This window comes from Micrasema longulum, unplaced genomic scaffold (genome assembly GCF_059751315.1).
Source record: "Micrasema longulum isolate JH-2025_06_02 unplaced genomic scaffold, ASM5975131v1 h1tg001694l, whole genome shotgun sequence".
Taxonomy (NCBI): Eukaryota; Metazoa; Arthropoda; class Insecta; order Trichoptera; family Brachycentridae; genus Micrasema; species Micrasema longulum.
The window spans coordinates 94,737-118,541 of NW_028278872.1; positions in this window are offsets into that span (position 1 = coordinate 94,737).

The following is a 23,805-nucleotide window of genomic DNA, read 5'->3' on the forward strand; positions in this document are numbered from 1 at the left end:
GGTGTCAGTTGAGGAAAAATAAAATATAGCAGTTCTAAAAACATTTTAAAATCTATATTTCACATCCACCATGCAGGACTCCAGGAATGGTGGGCAAACGTGTAACCACTACACAAGGAGACGGACTTATCTCCACTCGATTTCCCTTTTTAGGATTTTTACTAGAGAGCAGCCATTGAGTCGAAAATACTCATTCAGGGTTCTGGTTTTATTTCACACACGGAAATGTATTCTTCATCCGCCTAGAAACCAAATAATTATGAGTGATAAATCTTGTAGCTTATTTTGCGAATTTTTACTCCAGGAATTGCAAGCTTTATTTTAATGTTTTTAAATGAGTCAGAGGGCGCAATAAATACTTGTATGTGTGTGTCCGAGCAGATGAAGAATATGTCCAAACACGGACATGTCCAAACTAACGCAGCGCTCTTCTCTCGATTTTGTTGATAATGCAAAATGATAGACTCAAAATGTAAAACGAATTTTAAAATAAAAATAACTGCACATATAAATAGTGTAACGAGAGATTTTTTTGGAAAATATATGTTAATCAAAAAACGTAGTACTTTATATAATTGGTACACATATTATTTATATTTTATGTATTTCATTGCTTTATATTTGTTTTATTATATATTAAACTATATTATTTATGATTAAGTAACATGTATTCTTGGCACATATATTTACATTATATTTTTATAATAACGATTTTTAATTTCTTACATTTGATTAGCTAAGCATTTATAATTAAGTAGTTTTAGTTTTTCTTTTTTATGTTATTGTTTTATTAGTATAGGACTACTTACGCTCTAAAGATAGAAAGTCTCCATCTTAGAACAGGCTGTGCCATGTTAGATGGGGACTATCATAAACAGAGAACACTCTGTTTTCATTTTATATTAATTGGTTTATATAGATTCCCTGTTATTTAGTATGTATATATATATTTTTTTGCAATAAATTCATAAATAAATAAAACAAATACAATGCTTGTTTTTGTCTAATATAATGCACACAAATTGTCGCTTTATAAATGAACCATTTGGTATACGCGCGCGCAGATTTTGAATCATAAAATAAATAAATTTGTATAGGTGCTTTTTTTAATAGTAAACAAAAATATTTTTACTAACCACTAGTATGACACTTAATTAGAAAAATATTATTGAAACCAGATAAATTATCTACGAGTCAAATTAAATCCACATTAACGGATATATTTTTATCAAATATAAGAATTGTACTATTAATATGGAGGCGTTTCTAACATTCCTTATAAAACCTGAACTTGTAAAAGAACGGCACCTTTCTTCTCAGAATTTCCCCTTAGCTTTGCTAAACGCTGTATAAAACAAAATACGCAGCAGCGTTGGGAGGATCATTACCGCGCTTCTTCTGCAAGTAAAATCACTAAAATGTTTTTCCCAACGCTGGCTGATGCAGCAAACTTCCGTCATCATAACCAAAGTACTTTCGAAACGACCCAAATTTTTACCGGACACGGAGCTATGAGAAGTTATCTATATAGGTTTAAATTAAGGAATGATGACTATTGTCCATGCGATGATATTTCTTCACAGAGTATAGAACATCTGTTATTTCAGTGCCCATTTTTCAGTTTGCAACGCCGTAATCTTGAAGCAGAATGCAGGAAAGATGGAATATCCGTAACAGATATCCACAATGTAGTAAAAAGTAGTTATCACGCGCTATTGTTCTTGAGCTTTGCAACAATGGTGATTGGACTCATAAAGGTAATAAACCAAAATCAGTGAACATCCGAACATCCCATTTCAAAGACAAACAAAACCTTTTTTTTCCCGAGTACTTGTACATGACACGTAAGGCTACTAAATGCAGGGGTCCAAATATATTAAAAAAAAAAAAAAAACATTCCTTCGACTTTCTGGTAACTTATTGAACACTTTCAAGCCTCACATTTAAATACCTGGAATTATCCCCACAATTGTGAAAGTCTCTGTTACGCTCAATACCTTAGAAAATGTACGCATTTTAATTTGTCAATGGACGAAAATATTCAAAAGTGGTCTTCTTCTAAGTGACATCTTCAAATGTATTGAGTGACTGCTTATTAAACCGGCCTGGCTGCTCTTCTAATCGGCATATTTTTTTGCTATATTGTAGTAATAAATTATGCCGATTAGAAGAGCAGCCAGGCAGCTAAACCTGATCACTTAGAAGATCAACTTATTTAACATCAATGAAACTATGTTGAAGAGGCAAATACTCTTACTATTGGATATTATTGTGCTTTCATAATATTGAGCTTTTGCTCAAGCTCTAGGCTGATATATAACAACAAAAGCACCCACCCCTTTTCTGGAACTGCTCGTAAAGACTATATTTGACTATATTTATTATATTTGATAAAGATTTTCTTGAGTTTTGCAAATACACTATCAATTTTTTAAAACTAATTAAACGAAAAATTAATATTTAAATTTATTTCAACAGAGAGGGAAAATTTTTTGAGAAGGGAATATGGAAGTCTAGGCATTTACAGGGCTTATGACCTTATGACAAAAGTCAACAGATGGAAGAGTTGAGGAAATGTGGATGTTCAAACATAGGCAGAATGGTGAATGTTACACAGTGTGTAAAGTGGCCACTTAAACCAGCCAATGACAGGTCATAAGCCCTGTAAATGCTTAGACTTCCATATTCCCTTCTCAAAAAATTTTCCCTCTCTGTTGAAATAAATTTAAATATGAACAACTCCCTAGGGAGGAAATCCAGCCAGTCTGCAAGCATTTGGACATAATCAAACATTGTTGAAAAATTAATATTTCTTTACAATCAAACCGCGAAAATAACAAAACATAGAAACTTTGAAAGCTTTCATTGTACCCCTTACTGCAGTATTGTCAATTTGTAAACAATTCAATACACGTGGCCAATTCAATCACTATTTTTCTAATTTCCCAGCATGACAGTGAAGAAATGCGGTGTTGGTAACAAATTGAGACCACGGCCGTACGTTCTAGATCCCGCTTTGGAAAGGAAAAAGAACGTAGTAATACAAACGATACAATACCCAAATACATATAGGAAACACAAGAATTCGCCCGATACAACATGCACTCAAGCAATAAAAGAAAATCAATACGCATTCCAAAGCACATAAGTACATCAACTGATCAAGACACTACTGGCAAAGTCCTAACACAGATCCTAACATAATCCTGACATGATCCCTATCGAACTCACGTGAAATCGCCTCTTGTCATAACCCTGATAGTTCTCTAAAACCCTAATTGTTTTAATACAGTCAGCGCGCGGTTCTCTTCAGTTTGTCTACTATTAAGAGGTGTAATTTACCATTTCCCAACTATGGGACAAGAAAAACATAGACGGACAAGAGTTCAATTCAGACAACCGATGCAAGTATCCAAGTATGTATTTATTTATCTAAAGAAGATTTAGTTCTCATGGTAGGACTTTACCCAGTTCCTTCCACTTTTCCACCCATTCGCTCACAAAATGGACAAACGCTACAACTTTTGTTGGATTATCCAAAAAGCTTCGATTCCTCATCGGCCTCATCACTTCTGTCAAGGCGTTCAACATGTTTTCCTTCTCAGTATCTAAAATCGGGAAATGCCATAGAGTATGTTCAGCCATCTCACGGGGCTCCCCGCAGGTACATCCAGGGTCTCTCACTAGTGCAAGGTCATATAGTTAAGCCCTTAACCATGTCCAGACAACATCTGGACATCCAGGTTAATTCTCCTTAAGCGTAGTCTTCTTCTTATGTCCGGAAAAAAAGTATGCGTCCACCGCCCCGTCAGAGATGCATCCCACCTAATTTGCCATTCGTTGGTAGGTTTTTCCTTTTATTACTTTTATTAATGGTTTTAATCGACTACCTTTTCGGTTTTAAACACTGATGATAAAATATGAAACCATCTCACCTTTTTGAAGTCATTTCACCGCAACAGATTCCATTACCTTTAATTTTGCCGGAAGTTCCCCGGCCAGGACAGGTTCAGGACAGATACAGTTCTGTAAGCACACGTGAGTGCAATTAAGGATGTCCTCTGGCCAATTAGGAGGGTCCTGTGGATGCCACCAGAGGATGCGCGATTAGCCTTAACATCAGCAGCATATGTTAGTTGGGCGACGTATGTTTCTCGGTATATTTATTGGACTCCATTACTTTTTATTCCCCAAGTAGCTCAGCTCACCTTTCGTACTTTCGTAAAAAGCGAAGACGCCTTTGAAAATATCACTTAAGCATGAGCCAAAAACGATTTCTGAGTATCCAGGAAGACCCTTAAGTACCTCACATCTTGGAAAAATCGTATCCCCTGTTCACCCATTCTGATCGCGGGTTTTCTTCGTCTGTCAGATATACCTTTCACCGTGAGTCCCACAATCTTTTGCGGTGAGAATGTTAGTCTATTTTATATCTATCTTAAATATTTAGTTTTATTTGTAATGTCCAATAAAAAATATTTGAAATAACAGATCTTTGGCCTCCTGCGACTTTTGCCACCAATTCCGTCTGCCCTAAGCCGCTGTCTTCCAATTTGCCACCTGGAGAAGTTGAGCTGCATCTTTTCTCACTATATCCTCCCACCTCAGCCTGGGTCTTCCCACTAATCTCCTCCCACCTTCCACCTGTGTGTTTGACAATTCAAATTTATCTAACATTACTATTTATACATTATTTTTATATCTGTTATTTTCTTGACTTAGGATTTTAGTTTTTTTTTTAGTTTTTTGAGTTCAAACTGTTAGTTGCTGATTTAAAAAAATATATTTATTCATTTTAATTTTATTTTTTGTTATATATTCTTTTATATCTTATATTTAATTATTTTCTTTTCATTGTTTTTAATTTTTAAGTTGTTCATAAATGTTTCTAGTGTTTTATTTTTGTAATTTCTTAATTTTTTTACAATGTAGAACTATAATTGTTATTATAATGTAGTATAGTGTGTATATATATATATATATATGTATATAAATATATATTGTAAATGTAGCTTTAAAACAGGTATTTTTGTTTCTAGTGAAGCTGCTATGATAATTTTCTTGCAATTCAATTCGATGGCAAATACTTATTGTGTTTTATTTTGTATTGCATGTATTGACTTGTATTTTTTGCCAATAAACACCGTATTTTGGCACTGAACATAAATATAATTCTTGTTTATTGACCGACCATTTTTCTGATCCATATGATACAGATCTTAGTATAAGCACAAGCGGTAGATAAGTACTATATTCGTATTCTGCCTGGCGGGTCCTTTGGGCGTAAGACGTGAAATCTGACCGAACAACAGGAGAGCTTATGTGCAATTGTCCACATAAATTTAAATTATATCTTCCGGATATGCCCTCCACACTTTAGAAACTCTACTTGTAATAGTCACCTTCCTTGGACATATCAAACCCGCAATCTTCTACCAGCTCGAGCAATCAACTAATTAAAACGGTGACTAGTAAATCTAACGCACCTAACAAAAAAGCGATTAATATTAATAATATTGTTGATTCTACAAAATATATTATTCGCAGACCTCTTGGCTTCGTCATTTACTTGCCGCAGGGTTCTTTTAAGCTAGGGTTTCCTAGGACAGCGGTGCCCGTATCTTAACGGCCGTACTGAACGGTGATGCGGTTGACAGCCGTCGTAACGGTGACTAGAGACTGGTTTCTTAGGAAAACGGCGTTATCAACACCATTTAACACCCTTTTCATAAGAAATCATTCTCTAGTCACCGTTACGACGGCTGTCCACCGCATCACCGTTCACTACGGCCGTTTAAATACGGGCACCGCTGTCCTAGGAAACCCTAGCTTATGTGTCGACCTCAAGGGCGCATCTCACACAAGGAGTCGCGAGACGGAGTTTTCAATCAGATAATAATGTCCGTGTAGCGAAGAAGATTTGCATGTTTATGGGTAATTTAATTATAACATAAAGGGAAATCGAGAACAAGGGAACTGAAGTGTAATGGAAGACGATAGTTGAAGGTTTACTGAACATTGTCTGACTTCACAATTTACACATGTATCTGGACTTACATACACGAAAAAGAAAATTTAAAAACATTTTTTGAAGAATTCAAACAGTTTTGTTGTTATAAGGTAGGAGTAGGACATTCAGGTATATTTCCGTCCATATGATTTAGGTATTTACTAATTAATTTCAAATTAAATTTGTAAACATATTAACTAACCTATTATGATTTTTTGGGCTGTGCCTGTGTTAAGCTATAATAATGAACAAAACATAATACAGTGTTACTAAAACCAAATAAAAATTACAAATGATAAAATATAAGAATCTAAAAAATAACATTGATGATGACGAAGTAACCTAGAAACTGTTCGACGAAAGTGGTTTTTACAAATTTGTAAATAAATACGTGTAAAAAGACCACAAAGTGAAAAAGTTTTTGATTTAAAAAATATTAAAAAATAACGATCCAAGAAAAAACATTAAAATTATTTGAATAATAATGTGTGCAAATTCACTAACATATTATGGCTTTTTAGGCCGTGCCAATGTTAAGTCATAATCATTAACAAAAACAATATATTGTGAAACGTACAATAAATAATATTATACGTGTAACAATACAAAAATTAAATATCAATAATCCAAATACAAGAAATAACATAAAAAACATTAAATGATAATTTTATATAATAGAATATTACAAATTAAAAATAACAATTAAATTTAAAAAAATAATCGAAATAACACTAATTAAATATAAATACATAATACATACATATGTAGTTACAAACATAATATTGATAAAAGTTTTACTTTTCAGAAAATAAAATTCATATTTGAAGCCTTAACTAAAATTATTTTGAATCATTTGAAGATAATAAATTGAACATGAAAGTGGCCGAAGCAAAAACTTTTTTTTTTGTTTTTGAAAAGAAATACAAGCATTTTAAATCACATACATTTTTTTTATTTCTACATAAAATATGCATACCGGTACCGATAAGGGTAGGTATGTAGGCAATAAAAACGTAAAGAAGATATTCTTAGAAATTGAATATTAGAAACAGAATTATCTTCTTTAAAAAAAAAGAGAATACAATTTACTAGATGTGTAAAAGTAGATACGTTTAGAATTTTACAAAAACATGTACTTTTTATGAAATTTATTAATAAAAAAAGTATTAAAAAAATTCTACAAAAAAAGGTTTTAACTAAAATATTTCGATAAATATTTTTTTTTAAGTATTACCAAAGGCATAATTGTACGTAGAAATAAAGGAAAATGACACAAAAATGTATGTGATTTAAAATGCTTGTATTTCTTTTTGAAAACAAAAATTAAGATTTTGCTTCCGCAACTTTCATGTTCAATTTATTATCTTCAAATTGTTACAACAAATTTATTTTTTTGTTCAATACTTAGTCTTTATTGAGATCCCAGATACCCAAGTTTAGACTTAATTTGAAATGGCGTAATCTGCCGGTCTAAAAGTAATTATATTTTAGTTACATAGAACTTTTAAGTATATTTTTAAATAGAAATACCTTTGAAAATTACTGTTTTTATCAAACATATGTTTTTTTAATTTTTTTATTACTGCGCGATTAAAAAAAACATTTTAAAATGGCAAAATCGTATGATTTCCTCATTTTGCGTGCGTTTTACCAGACTACAGCCTTAATATCAGCACTCATAATATGTTACCAGGAGAAACGGCTACTCGAGTCAACAGATACTGTTATAGATCTAGATGAGGCAGTAAATTATACAACTGAATTCTTAAATTCACTTGATTTATCTGGATTGCCACCGCACATCAATAATCAGAAGGTTTGTATTCCTCTCCTCCTTCTTATTGACCCACTCCGTCTTTCCAATGGTACAAGAATTTTAATTGGCAAATTTAAAGATGATGTGTTAATACCACGTATACCATTGAAACCAACAGATATGCCATTCCAATTTAAAAAATGGGGAAAAATCATATACTACGAATACCCATAAAAATATATGAAATGGATTTAGAATAATTAATTGTATTATTGCACAGGTGTCAAAAATATAAAACATTAAGAATTAGAGATTAAACCAGCCAACAACAGGTCATAAGCCCAGTTAATGGCTAGACTTTCATATTCTCTTATCTAAAATGTTCTCCATCTCTGTTGCAACAAATTTAAATATGACTCTTTATACATCATGACTCTACATCTATATAAATACATATAATTTTAATCTAGCAATAGCAAAGCATTGCCGGGTTCAGCTAGACTACTATAAAAAGAAGTTCTAATCGCATATCTGATTGCTCTACATGTCCAAACTATCGTAGACATGTAGAGTGAATGAAGAGCGAAATAACGATTTAGGATGCGAATTTTGATGGATGCAGAAAACGAGGAAGACCGAGAAAGACATAATTCATAATCAATAAAACAAATACTTGAAAATGGACAAATCAAAAGTCAAAATAATCCTCATGCATTCACGAGAAGATGCATGAATATAGAGGAGGCGAGGTATACAGAGGTTCTTTAAACCCTGTCACATCCGAAACCACGATGATCAGTATAAGCAAAAAGACATATAAGCATATTTAAAACAATATTTGGAACGAAGAAAATTTATAAAAAATAAATATTAAAAAAAAAACAAATAGTTACTTACTTCTGCAGGCGTGAAGCGAGGGGGGCACGGCCGCGCGTTGGCGGTGTATAATACTCCCTCCTCCCCCCTCCTCGTTGCTCCCCTGCAGATTATTTTATTTTTATAATTATTATTTTCTTCAATTAAGTTGTTCTTCTTATAAGGCTCAATAATTATCGCAAATGTTATACTCGCTGCATATGTATGTATACTTATTATTATGTTATCCGCACTGTAAAATGTACATACATATCTAAATTTAATATCTATTCTTAACTTCTTATTATGAATATTTATCTTTTAGCTTACGAGAAGGCCTGTAATTGGACCTTAATATATAATTTAACCTACACTGTAATTAATAAATATTGTAATCTGTTGGCTTTCCAAAATAAAATAAAATAATAATAAAAAAATAAAAAAATAATGTAAGTAACCGTTTGTTTTCTTTTAAATATATATATTTTTAATTTTATTCGTTCTAAAAATTTATTTATGTGCCAATATGTCTTCTTGCTCATACTGATCGTCGTGGTTTCGGATGTGACAGAGTTTAAAGAACACCCTGTATATGCAGAACAGAGTTAAATGGCGTTCTATTCTCTATGCCTACCCTTACGGGGATACAGCATGATGGTTTGTAAGCTTATTTTTTCGATATATTTTTTAAATAAACTTCATTTACGTTGTTCTACATTTTTTTGTATGACAGAATTACGAATAATGAAATCACACGTGTGTACAAATCTGCGACAGGTATAATTGAGAAGATTAAGAAAGGGTCACCAAGATGGTTTGGTCATGTGGAACGAATGTATGACAAAAAAGATGACTCGGTTAATTCAACACAGACTTGAAGATGGACATTAGAGCGAGCCAATGATGTATGAAGTTTTTAATTTTTTTAGACATCAAAGTGAAAGCGGTCTAAAAAGTTGCATTTTAAATCACATTGAACGCATTTTTTTTTTTTTAATATTCCAGACTTCTTTTGGTAGTCAACCGAGGTTTGAAGTTTGTAAATGTCTGAATATTTTGTACATTTTTTTTTTTGTTGGTAAAGATATAATTAATCACATTACAAATTCGAACACGTTTTTAAACTACTGAAATGCAAAAAGTTTACACTTCGCGGAACTGATTCCGTTGAGCGCCTGGCTAATATTGACGCAATGTCCCGATTGTGTCGTATTGTTAACTCGATACAAGATCTGGACTATTTTGGTGTTAGTCTTTATAGTTTTAAAAATTCACTAAGATAGACCGGATCTTGTCTTGAGGTAGTAATTTTTTTTTAATTTTATTTAGTTGTATTTTATTTATTAGTGCCTGTATTTATTATAAAAATTGATTTACCATCGTTAGAATGGACTGCATAAGTCCGTCAAATAAATAAAACAACGGCTCTAAGACAAGATCGTTCTATTTAGTGAATTTTACAAAACAAAGTGCAACTCACGCCCTAGATCTTGTAATAGAGTTAACAAATACGACGACACAATTTTATTGGGCTGATTTTACTGCTTAAGTACGAAATAACAGCCATTAAGCGCAAAAAAAATGTACAAAATATTTCAGACATTTCAAACTTCAAGCTCTGCTTGAATACAAAAGAAGTCTGGAATATTAAAAAAAAAAATGCGTTCAATGTGATTTAAAATGCAACTTTTTAGACCCCTTTCATTTCGAAATTCGGAAAAAAATATCGGCCCACCCTAATGGACATGTCAAAAGTCGGAATCATCAGCATGAGATGATTTATGAATGTAGAGAAAGTGAGAACTGTAATTGTGGTGTGGCGTTCTATCCTCTCTGCCTCCCCCTACGGGGAAGCGTTGTGACGGTTTGTATGTTTTTATTCACAATTTGTTTGTAATCATGATTCATTTTCTAGTTTTGATGTCTTATTCTGTACAGGGCATTACATAAATCAAAAATATAAATTCATTCAATTGCTTTAACATACAGTCACTACCTATTACAGATTACAGGCACCGAAGATTATAAAGCAACAGTGTTTGCTCGTTTTCACACATTATTTAGTCAGGTGTTTTGAAAATCGATTGTGCACAAAAAAATACTTTTTCCAACTGGAATGATGTTCCCATTTCGTTTTCGCAAGAAAATATATGACCGATATGCAAAATGTCTACGTGGCTTGTTTACTTTGGAATAACTGGCTTCTAACACTTTTCAAAATGCATAAATAAGACAAGCTAACACATACATACACATACACATATACAGTTTTCACTGACATTGCGATAAAAAATATTGTTTGTCAATTAATTCAGGTACATGCATACATAGATAAATGCTCGTGGTCCCGGCTTCGATCAGGTACTGGCCGGGCGGACGTGACATATTTATTTGAAAGGCGGTCTTATACTGCGATATTTTACCGTCTCTGGACTGGGAACTGGGCCTGGGAACGACTAAGAACTGGATTACAATCGGAAGTCAAGGACGTCGTACCTTCACCATGACTGTACAGTTTACGATAAATTCTCCCGAGCGATTGCGAAGGTACATTATCGACCCTCTACCTTCAAGTTTTGGGTAAGTACATCGATATGTACCAACAGAGACGCGTACGCCACGGTACACATATCTTCGCACTAAAGTGACATATCTTCATTATTACGACATAGTTGACACTACCGACCATTTATCTTAAAATTTTGAGGTAGGTACCTACATCGGCATGTATCGAGTACTAAAGCACCCCACGGTACACATTTATACTAATTAAAAGTGACAAATATTTTGTTCCAGCGAGCAATTATTTTTTTATTACGATTAATTTGAATTTTCAATCGTTCGAGGTGAGCACTTTTTTTCGTTAAAGCTTATTTAAAACACGAAAGGGAAATAAGACAAATTTATAAAGGCCAAATTGATTATGATATAACTGTCAGTTTTTGAACCGAGCGGCTAGGTGCAGAGATAACTAAATGGTGACATATTAACATATAGCAGCATCTAGCCGTTCTTTTACCTTTGATATTTGGTCAAAATATTGTAACTAAGAAAAGTAAATTTAATTATTATATTTTTTTCAACATTTTCACGTCTTTCTGAAAGCATCTATCTACATATCGGTAAAGCCGGCTTTGTAATTCTTCGGTATATACATTTGTCATTTATTTAAATTTTAAATCGTTTTAGGATTGATTATACTGATCGACAAAATTAAACGTCTTCAATTTTACAAGAACTAAATACGATCATCATAGAATTTTTCCTACTAATTCCGAACCTGCTTTCCATTTTATTCCCGCACGTAAGGTTTTAGAGTAAAACACGTTAGAAATGTCAGAAATATGATTTTTTAAGACATAATGTAAGTAGATTATAAAATGATTTATTTATCAAATATATTTTTATTAGATTTTGCCTGTATTTCATCGCTGGTTTGTCTATTTTAATGTCTCAATAAAAGTTCGCAAGCATGTTTACGTTCCATTTTTCCTCGTGGGGCGATTCAATATGGCTGATATCTTGGTAAAATCTCTCAACATGATAAGCAGCAGATATATGAACTCAAACCATATTCTGATCTCCAACTTTACACCCGACGTTCAGTTCATAACTTTTGAGGCTTAAGGCACTTCACCACACACGTAACAAAAGTTGTCAGGATTATTGAACAATAAACTGTGCATAGTTTGAGTGGTTCACAATTTTAGTTAGTGAATGTGTGGTATTAGTAATAACAGAGAATAGATAGACATACAGAGAATAGATATACAGAGAATAGTTATAGATGTACAATAGATTACTTAACTAAATGTAAAAAATATACAAAATGCACTTTATTCCGAAGCACGCTTTTCTTCCCTTTTTTTAATACGCCTCCACTCGTTTAGAACCCTAAATTACTAATTGTGGGGAATCTTCAAGTCGTCCAATTATTTCCAAAATCAGATTTACTCGTATAAAGACTAATATGATATTGGATAAATAAAAATGCATGGTTAAAGCAATATTTTTTTACAACAAAACGAAAATTATAAATTTTTAAAAATATATCTTTGGGAGAAAACCATGAAATTACAAAAGAAACAAAGTGTGAAAAACAAATTCCGATGGCGTGTTCGGATTCAGCAGGCAAACTTACATAAGAATCAGCGACAATAGTTCATGTAACAAAATCGTCGATCAGACCTTTTATGTACGGAAAATTGTCTAGGTAAGCTGCTATTCGTAGATGTAAATAGACTCAGTATGCCAACCATATGAGACTTCGAGTCAAACCATGGCCCAATTCTTCTCCATCCCGCACTGTGTTGGTGACAAAGAGATCCAAGAAAAGCGAGAAGATATATTCTAAAGAACTCCAAATTATGCGACGAATTGACTTATCTGCTCTTTTGGGCTTAAAAACATAAGCTGATCATTGAAGATTTTTGCAATAGAAAATTTTGACTTCTGGTGATATAGTTTTTTTAATTTTTTTATTTGGACCCCTGTATTTAGCAGCCTTACGTGTCATGTACAAGGCTAAGGTAATCGAAAAAAATCGCCTTTGTTTGTCTTGGAAATGGAATGTTCGATCACTGATTTTTGTTTATGACCTTTATGAGTCCAATCACCATTGTTGTCTAAGTCCAAGATCAATGGCGAGTGATAACTACTTTTAACGACAGTGTGGATATCTGTTAAGAATATTTCATCTTTCCTGCATTCTGCTTCAAGATTATGGTGTTGTAAACTGAAAAATAGGCACTGAAATAACAGATGTTCGATACTCTGTGAAGAAATGTCATCGCATGGAGAGTAGTAAATAGATAAAATTCTTACATATCAATACTAAATGCACTCTTGTACAAGCATTATTAGTACCCATTCTAGATTACGCTGACGTTTCCATGACTGATTCAGGCTGTGAGCAACTCAATAAACTTGAACGACTTCATAATATATGCATAAGGTACATTTTTGGTCTTAGGAAATATTACCACATTTCTGATTATCGTAACTGAAATGGCTCAAAATTAGACAGCGGATCACTCCCTCTAACTTCTGTTCAATGTACTTCATAGTTCTAACGCTCCTATACACCTGCGCAAGAAATTTCAACGCTTATCAGTTCGTGGTTTACCTCTTCGTTCTACTTCTCAAGGCACTCTCTTAATACCCATCCACAATTCCTCTTTCTTCTCTAACTTATATAGTGTCCATTCGGCTCGACTGTGAATCATCTCCCATCCACCATCAAAGATGTTACTACATTATCTCTGTTTAAATCACGTCTGAAGAAACATCTCCTTTCTTTTACTTAATCTATTCTCCTTTCCTATTTTCTCTTTCCTCTTTTTTCCTTTTTCCCATTGAGTAATAGTTTTGATTTAAGGTAATTTATAAACAGATACGTTTATTTCTATTTTTATATATCTTTAGCTTTTTAATCTTCATTTTCTATTGAATATTTTCTGTAACTTGAATTATATAAATAAAACTTTTATTTCATTGGTTGGTTGGTTGGAAGAAATTGCCATTTGGCAATAAGCCCGCCAATGTGCAAATAACATTATGTACAAAAAGTTAAATAAATGAAAAGTCATCATTCCTTAATTTAAACCAATATAGGTAACTTCTCATAGCTCCGCGCCCGGTAAAAATTTCGGTCGTTTCGAAAGTACTTTGGTGATGACGACGGAAGTTTGCTGCATCAGCCAGCATTGGTTATATAGTTAGGAATATAAAAAGAGATTGATTGGAACAGAGATGGGACATTACTTAGGTATGGCTTTTTTTTTAAATGCATATGTAAGGGCCACCTCCGTTCTGCGGAGATTGCTCAATTTTAACATAAGAATAATTACTCCTTTGCAATCCGTGCAACCATGCCATTTATCTTAGAAAACAGTGCTGGACATATTCGATATGGTCAATATGAGTCCCATAGAACGGAGACCAAATTGGGGAACCATGTCCTAAATAGATGTAATATTTAATCATTTTACTTTCAACATAAAGGGTTCGTATCAAGTTTTAAGCAGGTAGCTAAGAATTAATAATCCGAATTCTCCATAAAAGATAAATATGATTGATGGACATCGCTAGAGCGAAAATGTCTATATTAAAGATTTTCTATACAACTCCATTGTTACTCGAACCACTCAGGGGTTAAAGGGTTAGCTGATACTTTGGGTCAACAATAAGTTTTTTTTTAGGTTTTTTTATTTGTTTAAGACGAAAATGGGAAATAAAGAGTTACATTATTACATCCATAATAGGCACATGAAAAAAGGGTTAAGCACTTATTACATTCCTTAATTAAATTTATGTATTAATTACGATTATTTTCTGTAGGTTTATGTTTTTTACTATAACCATATTCTTTCATGTTTTTATTAATTATTATTGTATAATTCTATTTTGTTTTAAATTACTGTTGAAAGTGAATAACGATTTCATGAATTATTATTTAATAACAATATTGTTCTGAATTATTACGGATTTTAAAATTGTTTATGCTCATTAGATATTATATAGTTTTATTTCATTTTTAATTATTACTTTTTTTTTTTAATTATTGTTTGATACACATTTTTACTTAGAAATACTATTGATGATTTCCTTATTTTTTTATTTTCACTATTATACATTTTTATCTTGTTTTTTATTAGTATTGGTATAGAAAAATGTTAATATTAATTGCCATAAAATTCAAAGTTTTGTTAGAAATCGTTAATGGTGTTGTGAAAAAATAAATTTAAAAAAAACATTTTTTCATTATATTATTGTATTTCATACATGGAACATTTTTATTTTATTTTATAGAAATCTACTCTTATACATGTAGTTGATAATGTTATAACTGTTACTCTCCAAAAAGAGACTAACTCTTGGGCTTACACTGTTATAGTTATTTATTTATTATAATTTTAATATAATTTTGAATATACGAGTACATGAGAAAAAAACTTGTAGGATATAAAAAAAAACAGAAAATATTAATACATTCATACTAATTAAAATTGAATGCAGTTTTTACACTTGTTTAAAAAATTTCTTTAAATTTACTTTGAATTTATTTATAGGTACATTAGTTTTGATAGTTTTTAGTTCTTTAGTTTAATATTTTGATTCTCATTTTTGCGTTTAATTATCATTAATGTTGACATATCTTTTTATTTATTATGAATATTTGTTTAAATTTTAAATTTATTAATTGTATATTTTTATTAACAAATCATTTGAATAACGTTCTTATTTTTCATTAATATTTTTTTATAATTAAAGATATAATTATATTTTTATAATAATTATTGTTTGTCATTTTTATTTAGAATATCTGATAAATAAGTTTAGTATACGAATATACCGATTTAATTTTTACATAATATATTTCAGCTCAACACAGGTTTTTACCTAAAGAGCCGAAATATGTATAAATGTTTAAATAATGTTTAATGTTTTTTAAATACGTTTTATATTATTTTTGTTCAGTTTCTTGTACTCGTTTATATGATTCTTCGTGTAATAGGGAAATATGACATACTACAAATATCGATAAAAATATATGAAATGGATTAAAAATAATTAATTGTATTTCAAAATCAATATGGATATTGTGGAGAAATGTTTTCATGAATAACTTAAAAAAATTATGTCACAAGAAAAACGCGACATGTTTGGCATTCATACTTGTGACGTCAAGATTCATGATGATGTTTCATAAAAATTTGAATGGAAAGGAAGTTGAAAATAAATATAAATCCTGACGTATTGGGGGCGTGGATAATGCAATGACCATTTTTGCGCGAATCCAAAATTAAAAAAAAAATCATGCTACTAATAAGTAGCAAAAAACCTTTTTTTTAATGGACAGTATTTTATAGACCCTTAAGTATTACTTTAAAAATGTAAAAAAAAAGATGTTTCCCTATAGGCTTAGGCCGTATATATAATATATACAGGGTGTTCTTTAAACCCCGTCACATCCGAAATCACGATGATCAGTCTGGGCAAGAAGACATATCAGCATATTTAAAAAAATATTTAGAACCAATATTTTTTTTTCAAATAAAATATAAAAAAAACAAATGATTGCTTACTTCTGCAGAGGAGAAGCGAGAGGGGCGTGGCCACGCGGTTGGCGGTGTATCAGACTCCCCCCTCCCCCTTCTCGTTTCTCCCCTGCAAAAGTAAGCAACCATTTGCTTTTTTAGATATTTTATATTTTAACATTTTATTCGTTCTAAAAAATTATTTTAATAAGCCAATATGTCTTCTTGCTCATACTGATCATCGTGGTTTCGGATGTGACAGGGTTTAATGAGCACCCTGTATATAATAAATAAATAAACCCAATGTGACTGACATAAATAAGTACATAAATAAATACTTTAAAAAAAAGGTTTTCCATGTTTGTTGAATAACCACAAAAAACCTTTCAAAAAAACTGTATCTAAAAGAACAAATCTGAATAGATATTTTTTACGTTAAATTAATTCCAACACATACTTGAAAATGGACATATTGAAAGTCTAAATAAACGGTGTGGATGCTTAAGAAGATGTGTGAATGTGGGAAAAGCGAGGCTGAATGCAAAGACAGAGTGATATGGCGTTCTATCATCTCTACCTACGCCTATAAGCCCAGTCGCGTCAGGTAATTTTGCCTAGAAAAAAATCAAGGAGTTTTATAACTAGTGTGTTGGATAGAACTGGGAGTTGTCAATAACATATTCTGTTTGCGACCTTGAATTCTTGATGGAAGATTTAAACAAAATGCAAAATGTGCTCGAAATTTTGGTTTTTTGACCATATCTTGACTTTATTCCAGATAAATATTGTTATAACTACAAAAATAAAGAGCACTGCTTACACTAAAATTCAATTTTAAATACATTTTTGCTAAAATGTATAATTTGTAATGTAGATCAACAGATTCGCGCTAGGCCGCGCCGCCGACCTCGCGTCTCGCTCGTTCGCTACTCGTCCATGTCTTCCTTCGATAAAAAACCTTCCACAATAATATTACAACCAATTGGTTAACAACCAGTTGCACCTTTTGAAAAGCGCAAACCATGTGAGTTAGAATCTGTAATAGTAGCTGATTTAGAAACAGTACATCCACTTACTGATGGAACGTATGATTTATTAAGAATTAAGCCAATTAAAATTCATCTTCGTTAAACTAAAAATTCGAATCCGCTGATTCAAACTGAAATGCCTTTTGGATTGGACTTTAAGATGAATACTCTGTAGTCGTTGAGAAGGCTATCGTGGTTCCGCTTTCGTTTGTATCCACTTGCCGATGTGAGACTAGCTTTCCAGGGCCACGATTATGAACGGCTATCTTCATCGGTATATACTGAGACGGTATAAACTAATATCCATATTTATGTATGAAGTGTGTATATTTGTATGAAAATTCAAAGAGTTTGTCGGTAACCAGTAATTGAACACGCTGAGAAAAAAAATGTAAACATATCATATTTTTCATACAGAAAACTCAATTTTACTTTTTAGATAAAATTGAACATAAATCGATGACTGTCAACAGGCCGGCTTCTTTTGAAGAGTTTTAAGTGGTTTCCTCTTTACTAGAGCAAATGCTTAAGAAGTTCGTGATTGGCCTACTATAGAATATCCCTCCTGATCCCAACACTTATTAAAAAGAAGCTTATTAAAAGCAAAAAAAATCCACTTTTATGAATAATAAACCTTGTACATGATAAACAAGGTAAATAATAAATGCAACTCCCATTAAAAAAACTTTTAAAAAATGCGGCCATTCAACATCCTCGGATGCAAAAATTCCTTTCAAGGTTAGGTGTTAGAATTATTTGTTGAATTTTTTATTATTTGCGGAAAATGTTCTTGACCGTATTTTATAACAGCGTGTGTTCGTATTTTTGCATAAATCTCTCAGAATTTGCATATTTATTATTGCAGACTTATTTAAATTTGATATGTTTACAATTTAGAATACCTTCTAAATTTTGGACGTAAAACAATAATTATAATATTTTTCTTCGCAGTCTCAACCCTAGCGATTTGTTTGCAGTAAAGTCCTGCATCTCTTCCTCCACTGCGCTCTATTCTCTGCAGCCCTCTTCAGCCCAACATACGACGAGCAGCTCAAGTCCTCGCACATTTGATCTAAATACTCTCATCGGGAGCGCCCTCTGTGATTTATCCCCTCAGCCATTCCCTCTATTATGTCACGCAGGAGACCCCCGAGGCGCATAATGTGGCCGATTTATTGGGCTCGCCTCTGAGATGGTTTTGATTAGGTGTCTCCCTTCTTCTATTCTACTGAGAACTTCGTTTTTAGTGATGTGGTCTCTCGAGGACATTCCTAATATTATTCTGTAGCACCACATCTCAAAGCCCTCGAGTCTATTTTTATCTTTTCGGTAAGGCACCATGTCTAACAGACATATTATATCAATATGCTCCATACATACGTCTTGGCAATTTGTTTGCAGAACTTTAGGTCTATGTGATTTGACTCGAAAATCTTTGATTTTTTGTTGAACGCAAGCCTTGCTAGATGCATGTGGCAGTCGACTTTTCTTTTTCTGCTTCCAAGGTACACAAACTCTTTGGCGTTTTTCAGTGTTGCTTCTTACATTACTACATTTATTTGCTATTCATTACGAACCACATTCATCACTTAAGCTGTACTCCTGTTTATGTTCATGTTTTATTTATTATTTAGTACATTATTCTTTATACTATAAAAATAATAATAATAACCCTTTGATTCTCTGTCAAAACGTCGTGTTGTTTTCGTTATAGTTTTTTTCTACAAAAAATAAACCACCAAGTAGTTACCAACCTCCTCAATAAAATATAAATAAATGCAGGATTAATATCACTCAGATATCGGGATATGTTTAAACTGCCTTCATTTTCAAGTAATGCAACATACCATACACCTGTAATCCGCATGTGTCGGGAATATAACATATTGCCGAAATAGATTTCATGATCCTTTCACAACTTTTGCGAATAATCTCTTAGGAATCAATTTTAATGAACAGTATTCTATTGAATGCTTGAATTTTCACGTGTGGTTTTATTTATTTGCACACGTGTACAACTTATTTTGTGCAAGAAATAGTTGTCCAATACACTTGTATATCATAAATGTGATTCTGTAGTATCTGCTCTGCATAATTCTGTAATTGAAGATATCGTGAGTATATATAGAAAACTAAAAAAGTCAAATTTTTGCGATTTTAAGATTTTTTCACCAAGTTTTAGAGCTGGAAGTTATCTTTTACTTTAAAAAAAACAAACAGGAAATATTGTCAAAATCGAAACACTTAACGCATAATATCACAATACATTGCTAATACTTTGTCTATGTAGAGCAAAAAAAACTTAAAATCAGAAATGTACTAAATAAGAAAACTATTCGTTTGTGACCATGTATAAACTTTAATCTCGATTTGCCAGTTTTCCTTGTTTGCTCACAATGGTTGTGAAAGTGTCTCGACAAATATTCACATTTTTAAAATTTTATTTTTATCATATTATATACAAAAAAATATTCATTTATACAGGGTTGCTTTGATTATCTAACTAGGGTTATTTACCCCGTTCTAAGCCAGTCAAAAACACATATAAAAAAAACAGTAATCAATACATAGAAACAATCTAAAGGTAGTAGAAATAGTGAAAAACATAGTAAAATACACATTTAAAAAAAACATAGAAAAAAACATATTTGAAAACCCAGTAAAATACGTAGTAAAAACATACTAAGAAACATACTAAAAAAAATGGTAAAAACATTTTTTTAATATGGCAAAATACGTAGTAAAAAGAAAAAAAACTTAGTAAAAAATTAAGTAAAAGATGTAAAAAAAAAGTATGTTTGGTAAAAAAAAACAGAAAAAACAGTTATTTTAAAAGTTTTTTTTTAAGTAATGAGGATCTTCGAAAATTCAATCAATAAAAAACAAAAAATGTATACTTGTAATTCAAATAAGAACATATGTTGGCCATCATCAACCCTTTCAGACTCTCTGCGACCAATTTCACTGAGAAAAGTAGTGGATAACTTCGTTAGCTTGTGGCTTTTACGAAAATTTCCATGGTTCTGGTATTATATTATATAGCTTTTGTCCTATGTAGGAGTGTTTTTTGTGCTAACCATTTGTCAGGAAATCAGATCGCTACTGGAACTCCGAGTCTCATAATTATAAGAAACCATCACAACCAGTGTGAGTGACCATCACTGCCCTCAGTAAATATTGATGTCTGATATCAAGCACAGCAAACTCCTTGAATAAAAAATCACTCTTACATAAATATGTAAGGCTTTTTCAGAATAGTTCATATCAATGACTTTTGTGCTTTTGCTGCTGGGTCCAACTCTGTCTAGGTTCAGCTACCCCAAGCAATTACACTGTACGTCACAATAAAGTTTGCCAGTGCAAATTAGAAGGATTTCAAGTCATTAGGTATTAGTATATTCCTTAGAGGCAGGAAGAAATCTTTCATGCATTTAATTTTATATGAAATTGTTTCCATATGCATATCCCACCTTAAATACCTATCAATTTGAATACCTAGGTATTTAATGCTTGTAACTGATTCTAATTGTACACAATTACAGTCGAATTCACTGTGGCATTGGTGCAGCTGTTAACCATAATTGGTACGGGGTGGGCCAGCTAAAGTTATTCTAATGCAAATATATTTTAAAAAATCTGAATTGAAAGTAAGTAAGTTATTATTCAACCATTTATTAATCCTAGTCAAATCAGTACTCGCTTTTTATGGATCTCTAACCAGTTTGAGGCATTGTAAACAATAGCTGTATCATTAGTAAAGGATAACAACTGACCAAAAGACTCAGAGATAATCAATATATACCAAGAACAGTAGTGGTCCCAGTGTGCTACCCTGAGGAATTCCAAAATTAAGATTAGCAGGGCAGCTTATATTGCCGTTCACCCTAACTCTTTGAACTCAGTTAGTCAAATAGCTTTTAAATCAATTGTGCAGGTTTCCTGCCGTACTAAAATTTCCTAGTCTTTTTAAGAGAACTTTGAAGGAAATCGTATCTAAAGCCTTAGCTAAGTCCAAAAATATTGCCAAGTATTTTTTACTACCATCAAGATGTTTAGTAATTTCTTAGGTTAGGTTGACTATTGCATTTTCTGTGCTCATGCCCTTTCTGAAACTATATTGTTTATTAGACAGAAGATTATTATTTTCAATAAAAGAGCTTAGTCTAGCTTTGGGAATTTTTTCAGTTATTTTAGAAATTGTGTCCAGTTTAGAGATTGGTCTGCAGTTTTGTATTAGATTTTTCTCACTACTTTTATAAAAAGGTATCTCAATTGTCTTCTTTAGTGTTTGAGAAATACTCCACATTCAAAGCTAAGATTAAAAATACGCGTTAGTTGTTTTGCTACATCATGTTTTATCGATTTAATTAATTTGGATGTGATTTTATTTGGGCTCATAGATTTACTCTGTTTTAGGCAGTTTATGGTTTTACCATTTCATCAGTCGTTGTTTAAATAGAATCTAGTAGTGTCGTGGTATAGTAGAAGGTATATTATTGAATAGAGTATATTCGTTAAATTGTGTTTCTTATTAGATATTTTTTGGATATCTGAAGTTGTGGTTTTATTATCTAGATCGATTTTGTATAAAAACGATGTTTTGTTATTTTAGTAATCTCTCTAGCTATTTTCCACAAATGACTTAGATCAAAGTTACTGTAATCATATATGAGTTGTCTATAGTATTTTTTTTTGGTATTCTTATATACTTTTTACATTTATTTCTATAGGTTTTGTATTCTTGTTACATAATAATATCATTTGGATGTTTTTACGCTTTTTGATGCAATAAACTACGTTTGCGAATCAATTTGACAAGAGCATGTGTGATCCAAGGAGTTAATTTTAGTTTCTTATGTGGAACGGACTTTAGAGCGGTATGTTTACTAATGTAGTGGTTTAGAGTTTGAGCAAACACATCCATTGCTTTATTAACATTTGTCTCCATGTAGACGTTTCCCCATTGTTCTCTTTGAAAATCATTTAGATAGCTAGAGTAATTTAATAAATAAATAAATTGATATGTAAGATTATTCTCTAATTGGAGGATTTATAGATTTAAAACAAAGTGCTATAGTGTGGTGATATGTTATACCAGAGCGAATAGTAAAAGTACCGAAGTTTGAGATGTGCTTAGTAAAAATGTGGTCAATACATGATTTGCTCTCACCTTGCTCCTTTGGGGGGGAGTCTAAGATTAAATATGATCCATGTTCCGCAAGGAAGCATGTCTAACCATTAGCTTGACTGTGTTTATGAAGTATGGTGTTGATATTGGTATCTCCAATAACGATCTGACTTCTTGTTTTATTTATATCCTTTAAAATAGCCTCGAGGAGTCGAGAAATGGATCAATATTCTGAAAATATGGTGACCTGTAAAAAGCCAACAATGGAAAATTTTGATCTAATGTAACTTTCATGCAATCGGCTTGCATTAACACAATTTCTTCTACATTCACACTACTACTACTACCATCACGCCATTTCCCCGTAGGGGTAGGCAGAGAGAATGGACCGCCACACACGTCTATCCTGGCATACAATCCTAGCCTCTTCCACATTCATACATCTTGTCATACATGCCCTTCGGTTCTGTCTGCTTTTGACATGACCAGACTTAAGCTTTTGGTTTATTTGATCATGCCACGTCTTCCTTGGTCATCCTCGTCTCACGTTGCCGTTCATTTTCGCCATATGTAATTGTTTTACCATTCTTTTGTCGTCCATTTGTGCTACGTGACCAAACCATCTCAGAGACCCTTTCTTAATCTTATCAATTATACTTGACTCAGATTTACACTCTCGCCTGATTTTATAATTCGTAACCCTGTCATACATTGATTTCCCACACATTCGTCTAAGAGATCGCATTTCAACCGCGTTTACTCGGCTTTCATCTTTCCTCTGCCAGTTCCATGTTTCACTTCCATACATAAGTGTTGGGACTAAAACTCCGTTGTGCACTGCCAGTTTAGCTTCGATTGACATATTTTTATTAGAAATTACTGTGCTTAGTGCTCCGTTCATTTTGTTGTCCGCCCGCATTGCAATGCCCGCATTCACTCTTCTTTCAATATATTTTTCTACTCTTCCATCTATTGAAAACATGCTTCCC